The sequence below is a fragment of the Mustela nivalis genome, assembly GCF_964662115.1.
Source record: "Mustela nivalis genome assembly, chromosome: 3".
Lineage (NCBI taxonomy): Eukaryota > Metazoa > Chordata > Mammalia > Carnivora > Mustelidae > Mustela > Mustela nivalis.
This window is the reverse complement of record NC_139022.1, coordinates 97,224,176-97,234,306: the sequence shown is the minus strand read 5'-3', so window position 1 is coordinate 97,234,306 and position 10,131 is coordinate 97,224,176.

Here is a 10,131-nt window from a genome sequence, read left to right as displayed (position 1 = left end):
GTTACTGTTTCACCAGTGGGAAAAATAAATCAAGAGAGAAAAAAATGATTGTTCAAGGTGCCAGAGACATTATTGGCAGAGTCAGCTGCAGGCTGCTGTGCTTTTCACTACATTATTTTACAAACATACCCATCCATGCTTTGCTGCCCTCAGGTCTGGGGTTTCTCAAGTAAGGCTCACCTGTGGGGACTCAAGATTTGCTCTGTCACTAGACTTACTACTGTATAATACATTAAAAGAAAAGTTTTCCTAGTCTTGTTATGGGTCTTGGATGTTTTGGCCACCTGTGTGCTCTTTGAGTTGTAGGGAGAAGCTGAGGATTACCTTAAATTGGCCACAGATATTTTTTATGAGCTTGCAGCTATCACATAGACAGGTGTAGTAGAAATCTGCACACGTGTTGCATTGTACAAACATCCTTTGCTTTAGAAGTGTGGTGCCAGGAACAAAGGATTGGAAAAGTTTCTGTAATGGATTTTGGACTTGATTGGAATTCCTGGTTGGAATGAGGCAGCCTATTTAGGAAAGTCACAAGTCAGGAGAGACACACAAAAACTTGGGCATATCTAAAAGAAGGTCCAAGATAATAAAAAGTGGGAAACATCATGACTATGAAGAAGAGTAGAAGAAACTGGGGTGTATTAGCTCAGAAAACTCAGGTGCCAAAATTATTATCTTCCAAGTATGTGAACAACTAACCAGAGAGAAGAGGAGCTTACCTGCTCCATAACTCCAGAACTAGCACCTATGGGTGGGTTTGCTGGGACTTAGAGTTAAGCTTACTAGTCAGAGCTAATGATGCCCGGGACGTCATAGAGGCCTGGACACCAGAGAGACGTGGGTATGGTTCCTGGCTCCATCCCTATTGCCTGTATGATCCTGGGAACAGTGGTTATGAAGAGGAGCAATATTTTGCCATATTGAGTAGGCATATTGTTTTCCACATGCCCCCTCTGCATCACACTCTCACTGCCAGCCTACACTGCCTAGAGTTTAAAGTAAAGACTAAGAGTAGTTTGAGAAAAAGGGTTTTGAGTACCCAAAGTCTGGCCTTCAGAATCAAAGGCAAGAATGTCTGGAAGGAATTAGAACTAAAGTGTATATAAAGTGTAAGTGTATACTGAAAGGAATTAGAAAGGCTGAGTGCATGTCTGCCCTCTCAACACTAGATAAAAGTTTAGAAACATAGAGTAGGAGTTGCACTGGACCACCCCCTAAGACCACATAAAAATCCCATAGGCTAGGGGTTCAGGTGTGGAGGAAAAATAATGTCAAGAGAGGAGGTTGGCGAGCGCAGCGTGCCTGGGACTCAATATGCCGGAGGAACCAGGACAGGGCAGTGGAATCAGTGCCAAGACTCATCAACTACCAAGAGGGAAACAATCTATCACAAGGTGGGAGCCAAATCCTTAATGCAGATCATGGGATCACATTAGGCAATTGCACCAGTGTTGTAAATCAGCCATGCCATAGAGGTATATTATTTATCTTCATTACCTCCTTATGAAGACCTCTACTGAAATGCCAGCAGAATGCTCTTCTCTGTCCTATAAGAGGATCAACTCTTTGGGGCCCATATTTTGCTCAGCTCCTTGCCATGTATGGAAAAAGCTTTTGTTTGCTTGGCATGTTCTAAGGCCCAGTTGAAATGCCAGGTCTTCTGAATACCAAAAGGAAGAAGGTATATTTGGAAGGGCAGCCTCATTTCTAGGTCTTAGTAGGAAAATAGAACAAGCATGAGAAGTTTATCCATTCTTCTACCCTCCCCATCCAGTTACAGTTAACTTGTTTAGGTCTTTTTTTCTGTTATAGATTTTAACATTAATAATCATTTTATAAGTTTGCTCCAAGATTAAATATGATAATGCATATATTTAAAATATTAGCATATTGATTATCTTAGAATATGCTAACTAGATGGAAGCTGTTATTATTACTCAAGAGATAGTGAGATCATAATCCCTTTAGGTATTCTTGTGAAACTGAATGACTGCTTGGTGTTTATGTGGTAAAGGTTAGAATTTCTGAATGCGGTAGTAGTGAGTGATTTGTCAGTTTAGATTCAGTATTTTTCAACCGAATCTGCATGGGCTCCTATAGGTTGGCTGTATCAGAATAAACTGGATAACTTTTTAAAAAAAGATTTTATTTTTAAGTAGTGTCTACACTCAGTGTGGGGCTCGAACTCACAGCCCTGAGACTGAGAATTACATGCTATACCAACTGAACCAGCCAGGTGCTCCAACCTGGGATAACTTTTAAAAAATATTTAAGTCTGGGCCTAAATCCAACTGCATCTATAGATCTATTAAACGGTTCAAGATCCTGTGTTGCTGACAAGCTGCTTCCTTCTGGAAGCTCTAGGGAAGAATCTATTTCCTTGGCTTTTCCAGCTTCCACCACAGTCCTTGGTTCACAGCCTGCATTGCTTCAGCCTCTGTTTCTGTTGTCACATCTCCCTTCTGACTCTACTCCCCTTCTGATCCTCTACCATCCTCTTATGAGGACCTTCGTGATTACATTGGACCCACCAGGAAAATGCAGGGAAATCTTTTTATTTCAGTCTTTTATCTCACATCTGCAAAGTCCTTTTTGTAAAGTAACACATTCACAGATTCTGGGGATAAGAATGTGGACATCTTGGAGGCCATTATTCTGTCATTGGTGGTAACCAGTTATTGTTATTGTTGTTTTAGACTGTCGAGTATATTACACAGATAAATCCTTAGATGATTTCATTGATTCCCACCTAAATCCATATGTGAGAGGTTTTCTCTTGTAAACCACTAACCCTCTCAGTGCCCATTTCATTGGTATACAAGTATTCTGGGAAGCTAATGAGTTGACAATTCTAGGGTAAGATGAATGGAACAGAACAAGCTTAAGGGTGAAGATAAAAATGTTGTCACCCTTGCTAGATGATCAGTGGGCTAGTTACTGACTTCTGTCAAAGATAGAACCTCGTGAGAGCTTCTCAGTACAGGCAGCATGAGACTTTATGTGTGAAGGCAGTAGCCTCTGTCCCTAGGCCTTGGCTACAGGAAATGTACACTCAGATGGACACTGGGCATTCCCTGATGTTGACTCAGTACTGTCCTCCTGGTCCCGGCTATGTCCCCTCATTCTTTGTCCACCTTATCTCTAGGTCTCTCCCATCTCTTTCTTCTCAGCCTTGCAAAGTCCTACACTTTATCTCAAAGATGGGAAAATTTTATCATTCAGATCATTATTGTATTATGTAGTCTTTCAACATCTCGTGTCAGAACATGTAGGTTGCTAAAGTTGGAAGCCAACAATTGACTCTCTTTGTTTTCTTTCCTGCTGTCTGTTCATCTCTAAGACAATGATTAAGAACACTTAACTGATAAATGAGGGAAAGAACAAAGATTAAAGAAAATTCTGGACACAAAAAGCATATTAATTAGCCCTTTAAGATATTATTCATCTTCATGATGTTTAAGATTCATGTTGTTTAAAATCCAAAGACACAACTTCACCAGATAGTGCCTGTTCTACTATACCACACCCACTTTGAGTTGTCTTCCCTTCACTAATTTGTTCACTAACTTCGAGACCTTGGACTTCCAAAGTGACAGTGGCATAGTCCACTTCCATCAGTATACCTCCCACAGTTACTAAATATCGACTCCCACTGTGTGACAAGGGCATCCTGCTCCCCTGCTCCTGGGAAAGGTTGACTGTTGAGAATTCTGCACCACCCTGGGTTCAGCTGCCGCTCTGTCTTTCCACAATTTCAGCCAACTCTCTCTGACTCAGCCCTCTGTCTGCAAAGCCAGGCAAGGACTTGTAGAAAGCATCTCCTACTCCTTCTCTTCTCCCAGGGAAAATAGGATTAGCATTCAGTACACTGAACACAGGGCAGCTCCCTTTTAGTTTGTTTGTCTGGTATTAAAAGAGGATGGGAACAAGCTTAACATCTGAAATGAGTTCCTTCCCACAGATACCTGCCCACCCTCTAATACCCAGGTACACATCAAGAATGTGGACTCCGCTTGGCAGTTCAACTGGTCCAGCTTCCTTAATGCAAGTGGCTACTTGTCTAGCTCTGTCTCACCCTTCCAGCTCTTCTCTTCTCATTTTATAGCGAAATAGTTCAAAGAAGCAGCTCAGATTAGTATGTAAGTTGCTGTGTTTGCATCAGAAAAAATATGGATTGAGTCCCAGTTTTGCTGCATAGTAATTATGTGACCTTGGGCAAGTTATTTAACTTCCTAAAACTTCTATTGCTCCTCTATAAAGCAAGACTGAAGGCACCCTCATCACTGGATTGCTGTAAGGATTAAATAAATAAAATAGGTAAAGCACTTAGTGGCCTGCCTGGCACACATTGCTCCCAAATGGGAGTCCTTGTTATATTCTGTTTTACTTTATAAAAATGCACTGAGTCATTATTATAAAAAATACCATGCTTGTACTGTGGAAGTAAGTAAAGAGGAGACATGGTCTCTGTCTTCAAGGCATACCTTGGACTAATGGGAGATATAGGAAATACCAAAGTAAGTAAAGGGAAGGGATGAAGCAAGATAAAGTTAGAGGGAAAGAACTCAGTGAACATGAAGTTGGAACTTCACTGCCTGGAGGAGAGTCCCAAGAGAAAACACATTGCAGAAGTGTGGGGAAAGCCAACTTGATGTAATGTCCCATCTTGTGGGCAAAATCTTTCCCCATGTCCCTGTGTGTGAGACTCTTCTTTTCAGTAGAGCTACATCAAGACCATGAAAATATATGCCTCTGTTATCCTATATTTAGGAAAATTAACCATGGGCTGGAGTTACAGTTAGTTAGGAGACTCTAGGAAAATGAAGAAATGTCTCTTTCTGTCTAGTCCACTTGTACTTCCTTTACAACACTGTGATTGTTGTTTCACAATTAAAAAACTGAGATTTTTTTTTTCTAGTTGTTCAGTCACAGAAAATTTCCTGGGCAGGTTTTAGCTATCTCTAAAACTTGGAATGAAAATTAATTGAAGTGTAAGTATGCCAGACTGAGTGCATGTCTGCCCTCTCAACACTAGATAAAGCATGCAGATTCTCTGAATGCCTTACCAGATAGTCATTGCGTGTGTGGGCTGAGTAGTACATGGGGAGGTAGTTGGATTATTCTTCAGCCTCACTAATATGAAAGTTGCAAAATTCTCCTGTTCTCCTAATGTCACAAGGAGGCAGTGGAGTATTATTAGAATCAGGGCACCTATACAAATCTTCCTTGGTTTATGACGGAGTTAATAAATGTTAAAGTCAAAAATACATTTAATACACTTAACCTTCCTTAGCTTAGCCTAGCTAAGTCAAAATAGCCAAATCAAAAATACATTTAATACACTTAACCTACCTAGCTTAGCCTAGCCCACCTTAAACATGCTTAGAACACTTTCATTAGCCTATAGTTGGGCAAAATCATCTAACGCAAAGCCTGTTTCAAAATAAAATGCTGAATATCTCATATAATTTATTGAATACTCTATAAAAGTGAAAAACTGAATGACTGTATGGATACAGAACAGTTGTAATTGTATCGGTTGTCTACCCTAGTGATTGTGTGGCTCACTACCACTGCCTACCATCTTGAATATCATACTACATATCACTGGCCCAGGAAAAGATCCAAATTCCAAATCTGAAGTATGGTTTATACTGAAAGCATATTGCTGTCTCACCATTGAAAAGTAAAAAAAAATCATAGGTTAAACCATCTTAAGTTGGGGATTGTCTGTATTCTAGTGATAGCTCAGCTGTGACAATTGTATGTAAAATCAGGCAAATTTTCTTAATTGCTACTTCAATAAGCAAAGTAGACAAGTAATCCTTGCCTGTCGCTCTGTAGGACACAAATGGAATTTTCTTGAAGAATCTGATACTTCCTGTTATAAAATGGTAAGAAATTATAACTTCAGTTTGGACAACTGTACCTGGTTATTATGAAGATCAGACAATACAAAGGAAAACATTCTGGCAACTTAGTCTTCAAGGCTAGTTTTAAATGTCTGAGAAAGTCAGATATATTCCCTCTAAGTTTTCACCAGGTTTGTCATTTCCTGTTGCTCCATCTTCATAGGACAGGGTTTCTAGGTCTCTGTAGACCCTCTGAAGCTAGTCAGTCTAGGCTGGTGAATGGCTTGTAATCATCCACAACATCTATGCAGAACATTCATCAGTCTCAGATATTCCAGTTCTAGTAGGGAGACAGTAGGAAAGGAAGTGACTTCCAGGATTTGAGTCTCTCAGAATTAGGCATTTTATAAACAGGATAACCACGTGTCAGTGTGCTTAAGTCATTCCAATGCCTCCTGCTTGCACTTGGAATAAAATCTAGACTTGTTAGTGAAGACTGCCAGCATTCATATGCTCTGGCCCTTGCCTCCCTTGAGCAACCTGCATTCTGATCTAGTCATATGGACTTTCTGTGCTTCATATGTGCCAAACGCATTCTTGCCCTGGGACTTTTGTTCTTATCTTCCCTCCTCCTATAATGAATGCTCTTCCCCTAAACCTTTGCATGGCTGGCTGTCATGCCTTCATCTTCATTCCTTTCTCTACCCAAAGCTAACTTCCTTAAAGAGGACTTTCCCAGTGATGCTATCTAAGGTACCCTCCTTTGCCCCCATCACCATCTCCTTCATTTATAGCTCTTATCACAATCTGCAATTGAATTATGCATTGTTTCATTCCCTTGTTTACTGTGTACTTTCTCAATAGAATGAAACCTGTTCTTCCAGTTTGATATTCCAAATATTTAACAAATAATATCACATGGCACTAATCAATTGGAGTTGATACTGGCCAAAGTCTTGGATTAGGGTCCAGGAAACCCTTCTTTCTGTCCTTTAACCCTTAAGTTGCTGACATGTGAGAAGTCTAGAAGTCCTGAGGGAGGAGTTAGAGTAAATAGGGCAATACATGTAAAGTAGGGGACTCAAGGAAATGGTTAGTCATGTTACTATGAAAATATTTCCATATTTTATTTTATTCTTTTAAGATTTTATTTGTTTATTTGAGAGATTGGGAAAGTGCAAGGGAGTCCAAGTCAGGGGAGGGACTGAGGGAGATAGGATAAAGACTCTTAAGCAGGTTCTACACTGAGCACGAAGCCTGACATGAGGCTCAATCCCACAACCCTGAGATCATGACTGGAGCCTATACCAAGAGTCGGCCCCTCAACCAGCTAAGCCACCCAGGTGCTCTAAAAATATTTCAGTATTTTAGCAATCAGTAAGCCACTGGTTTGTAGTGGTTAGATATCATTTATTTTAGGATTTCTGGACCTAGAACAGTGACTGGAACATAGCAGTCCCTCACACGATGAATTACTTGAGTATCATCAAGTTCACCTACCACTTTCTCCAACTTGATGTTTTCTAGAAGAGTTGTAAGTGGCCTGGGCTTATGGGTTATTGAAGGGGCAGGTACTGGTATATTTAGGCCATGGATTTTGGTTTAGTAACTAGTATTTGTAACTCTTCATAGTTTACAAAATCTATACATCAGTTATCTCATTTTGTCTTCACAACTATCTTGAGAGGGTAGCAGGATAAGAATTACTCATTTTTCAGTTGAGTAAACTCAGGTTTCTCCAAGTCAAGTGATGGCTAAAGAGTGGGCAGAGCTGGGAAATAGCTCATGTCTTCTAGGCTGGGATTATGTTCTTTCCCCTAGCTTGTATATTCTGTCCCCAGCGGGATGGATCTGAGCCCGAGCATGAAAGCAGCCAATGGATATACATGTAAAGATTCTGGCCTCTACACATAGAAGTGTGTATGCCTTTATACAACAACTGTGGCTGGGTTACAAGATAGGGGATTTCAAGCAGGATTGACCAACCTATGAGGGAGGATCTCGAGAGCCCTAGAAACCCTGTCCAGGAGTTTGGAAGAGCAGTTAATGACCAATCTGGATAAGCCTTAATAGAAATATAGTTGATCTCTTCAGACACTTAAAAACCAGTCTTGAAGACAAGATTACCCAGACTTCTTCCCAACAAGTTCACAAGGCAGAGTTAATACCAATAGTGAAAAATAATTGCAAAAATAAGGGGTTTTGTTTTTTGATTTTTTTTTTTTGTTTCCAATGTAGTTAACATACAATATATTAGTTTCGGGTGTATGGTATAGTGATTCAACAATTCTACCCATTATTCAGTGCTCATCATGATAAATGTACTAAAAATATATATTTAAAAATGAGCAGTAATGTAGATTAAGGCAGTATTTACCAAAATATAATACATACAAAATGGTGCTAAGAAATAGTTTTTACTTAGAACATGGTTGAATACTTTGAATACTTTGATTTGTTAAGAATTTATTTTAATACATATGAGAGAAAATATATAACTAATAGGCACATTTTATGATTTCATATATTTAAGAAGTGGTTAAAATAAGTATTTAACTTTTTTAAAAAATGAAACATCATCACTTGAGAAATTTTTTAAGATTTTATTTATTTATCTATCTATTTATTTATTTATTTATTTTGGAGAGAGAGAAATAGAGCAGGAGGAGGAGTAGAGGGAGAAGGACTAGCAGACTAAGTGCAGAGCCCAACGTGGGGCTCAGTCCCACAACCCCAAGATCATGACCTGAGTTGGATGCCCAACTGATTAAGCCACCCAGGTGCCCCTAAAGAGAAATTTTAAGTGCATAATAGTAAAGATGATTCTCAGACATAATGCAAATAAAGTGATAGATGAATGAATAAAATCTGTGAAAATTATATTCATTGAAGCTAGCTCTATCACTTTGCCTGACCTTGAACACATTCTTTAACATTTCCTCATCTGTTTAATAATTATTATTAATAATAATAACCAAGGATTCAATGGTTAAGTGCACAGAAAGTATTCAGCCCAGTTTGGTACATGGAACTCAACAAATTCTAGCTACGATTTTCACATTTTATCAACAACAGTGAGAATTGCTGAACCATGGAAAGCTGTGAAGCAGAAAGCTCCTTATCATTGGAGGTGTGTAAACAGGACTAGGTGGATATCTGTCAGGGATGCTGCAGAGGATATTCCTACATGGGTGGGAGCTCAGTTAGAACTTTGAGGTGATTCCGGCTAGAAGATTTCTGTAATTCTGCTTTTTGGTGAATTCCAGGATGCTGGAAAGACTTAGAACTAGAGTTTTTCTCCTACATCTTGGAGAACCTTTAAGTTGCTACTCATGAGGACTCAAAGAGCCATTGCTCTCTGAGCACCATTGTTGGCGGTGACACCCTGGCTTGACTTTCCATCACCCACATCACTGTCAAGAACTGTCTGAGAACCACACAGCTATTGTCCCATAGTTCTTGCCCAACCAGGAAAAATGCCTGTTCTGTCCTTACAACCGTGGGAAAGACTAGAAGGGCTTCTCATGGGTATAAAGAGGATCCATCCTGTCTAACTCTCAACTCCAGTTGCTGTCTGGCCTATTCCCAGTAGTGGCTGCTGACAGGCATCAGATCCACCTGGGGGGCTCTAGCTATGGGAAATCTTTCTTTAAACAAGCCAAAATATGTCTCTCTATAGCTTTCACCCACATGCCCTAGTTTCATCTTTAACCACAAAGAACAAGTCTTCCCATTGCCTTCCATGGGAATCTTGCAGAAGATTGCAGACTAATGGAGTGTTTGTGCTGTGGTTCATTTCCTTGTCATTCTCCATTGTTCCCACAGATGGATTGTTTCTGCGGAGCAACGTCCAGTACCCTCCTCTTCCTCATCATTGATATCATGTTCTAATACAGTACATCTCTGCCCCCTTTGAAGGCTAGAGATTATAGAATCTGGGCCCCATTTTCATCATAAAGAGTATTGCTCTCAGTAACATTCAGTTACACAAGGGATCCAGTAAATGTATTTATGTGACGCCATTAGTAATAGATCATGGCATGTTTGGTGTTCTTTAGAGCTGTGGCCCCCCAGGGGTAGCCAGTATTCCAGTTTCCAATACTAGGACTTTCTTTTTGGGTTTGGCTTCTTTTGCTGTACATTTCTGTACATTGTTTTGATAGTCTTGCATATAATAGTACTTTTTTCTCATTGCCATATTAGTATGTCATTGTATCTGTGTTCTATTTTGAGACTATATAAATTTCCATTGTAAGGATATACTGTAGTTTATTTTTTT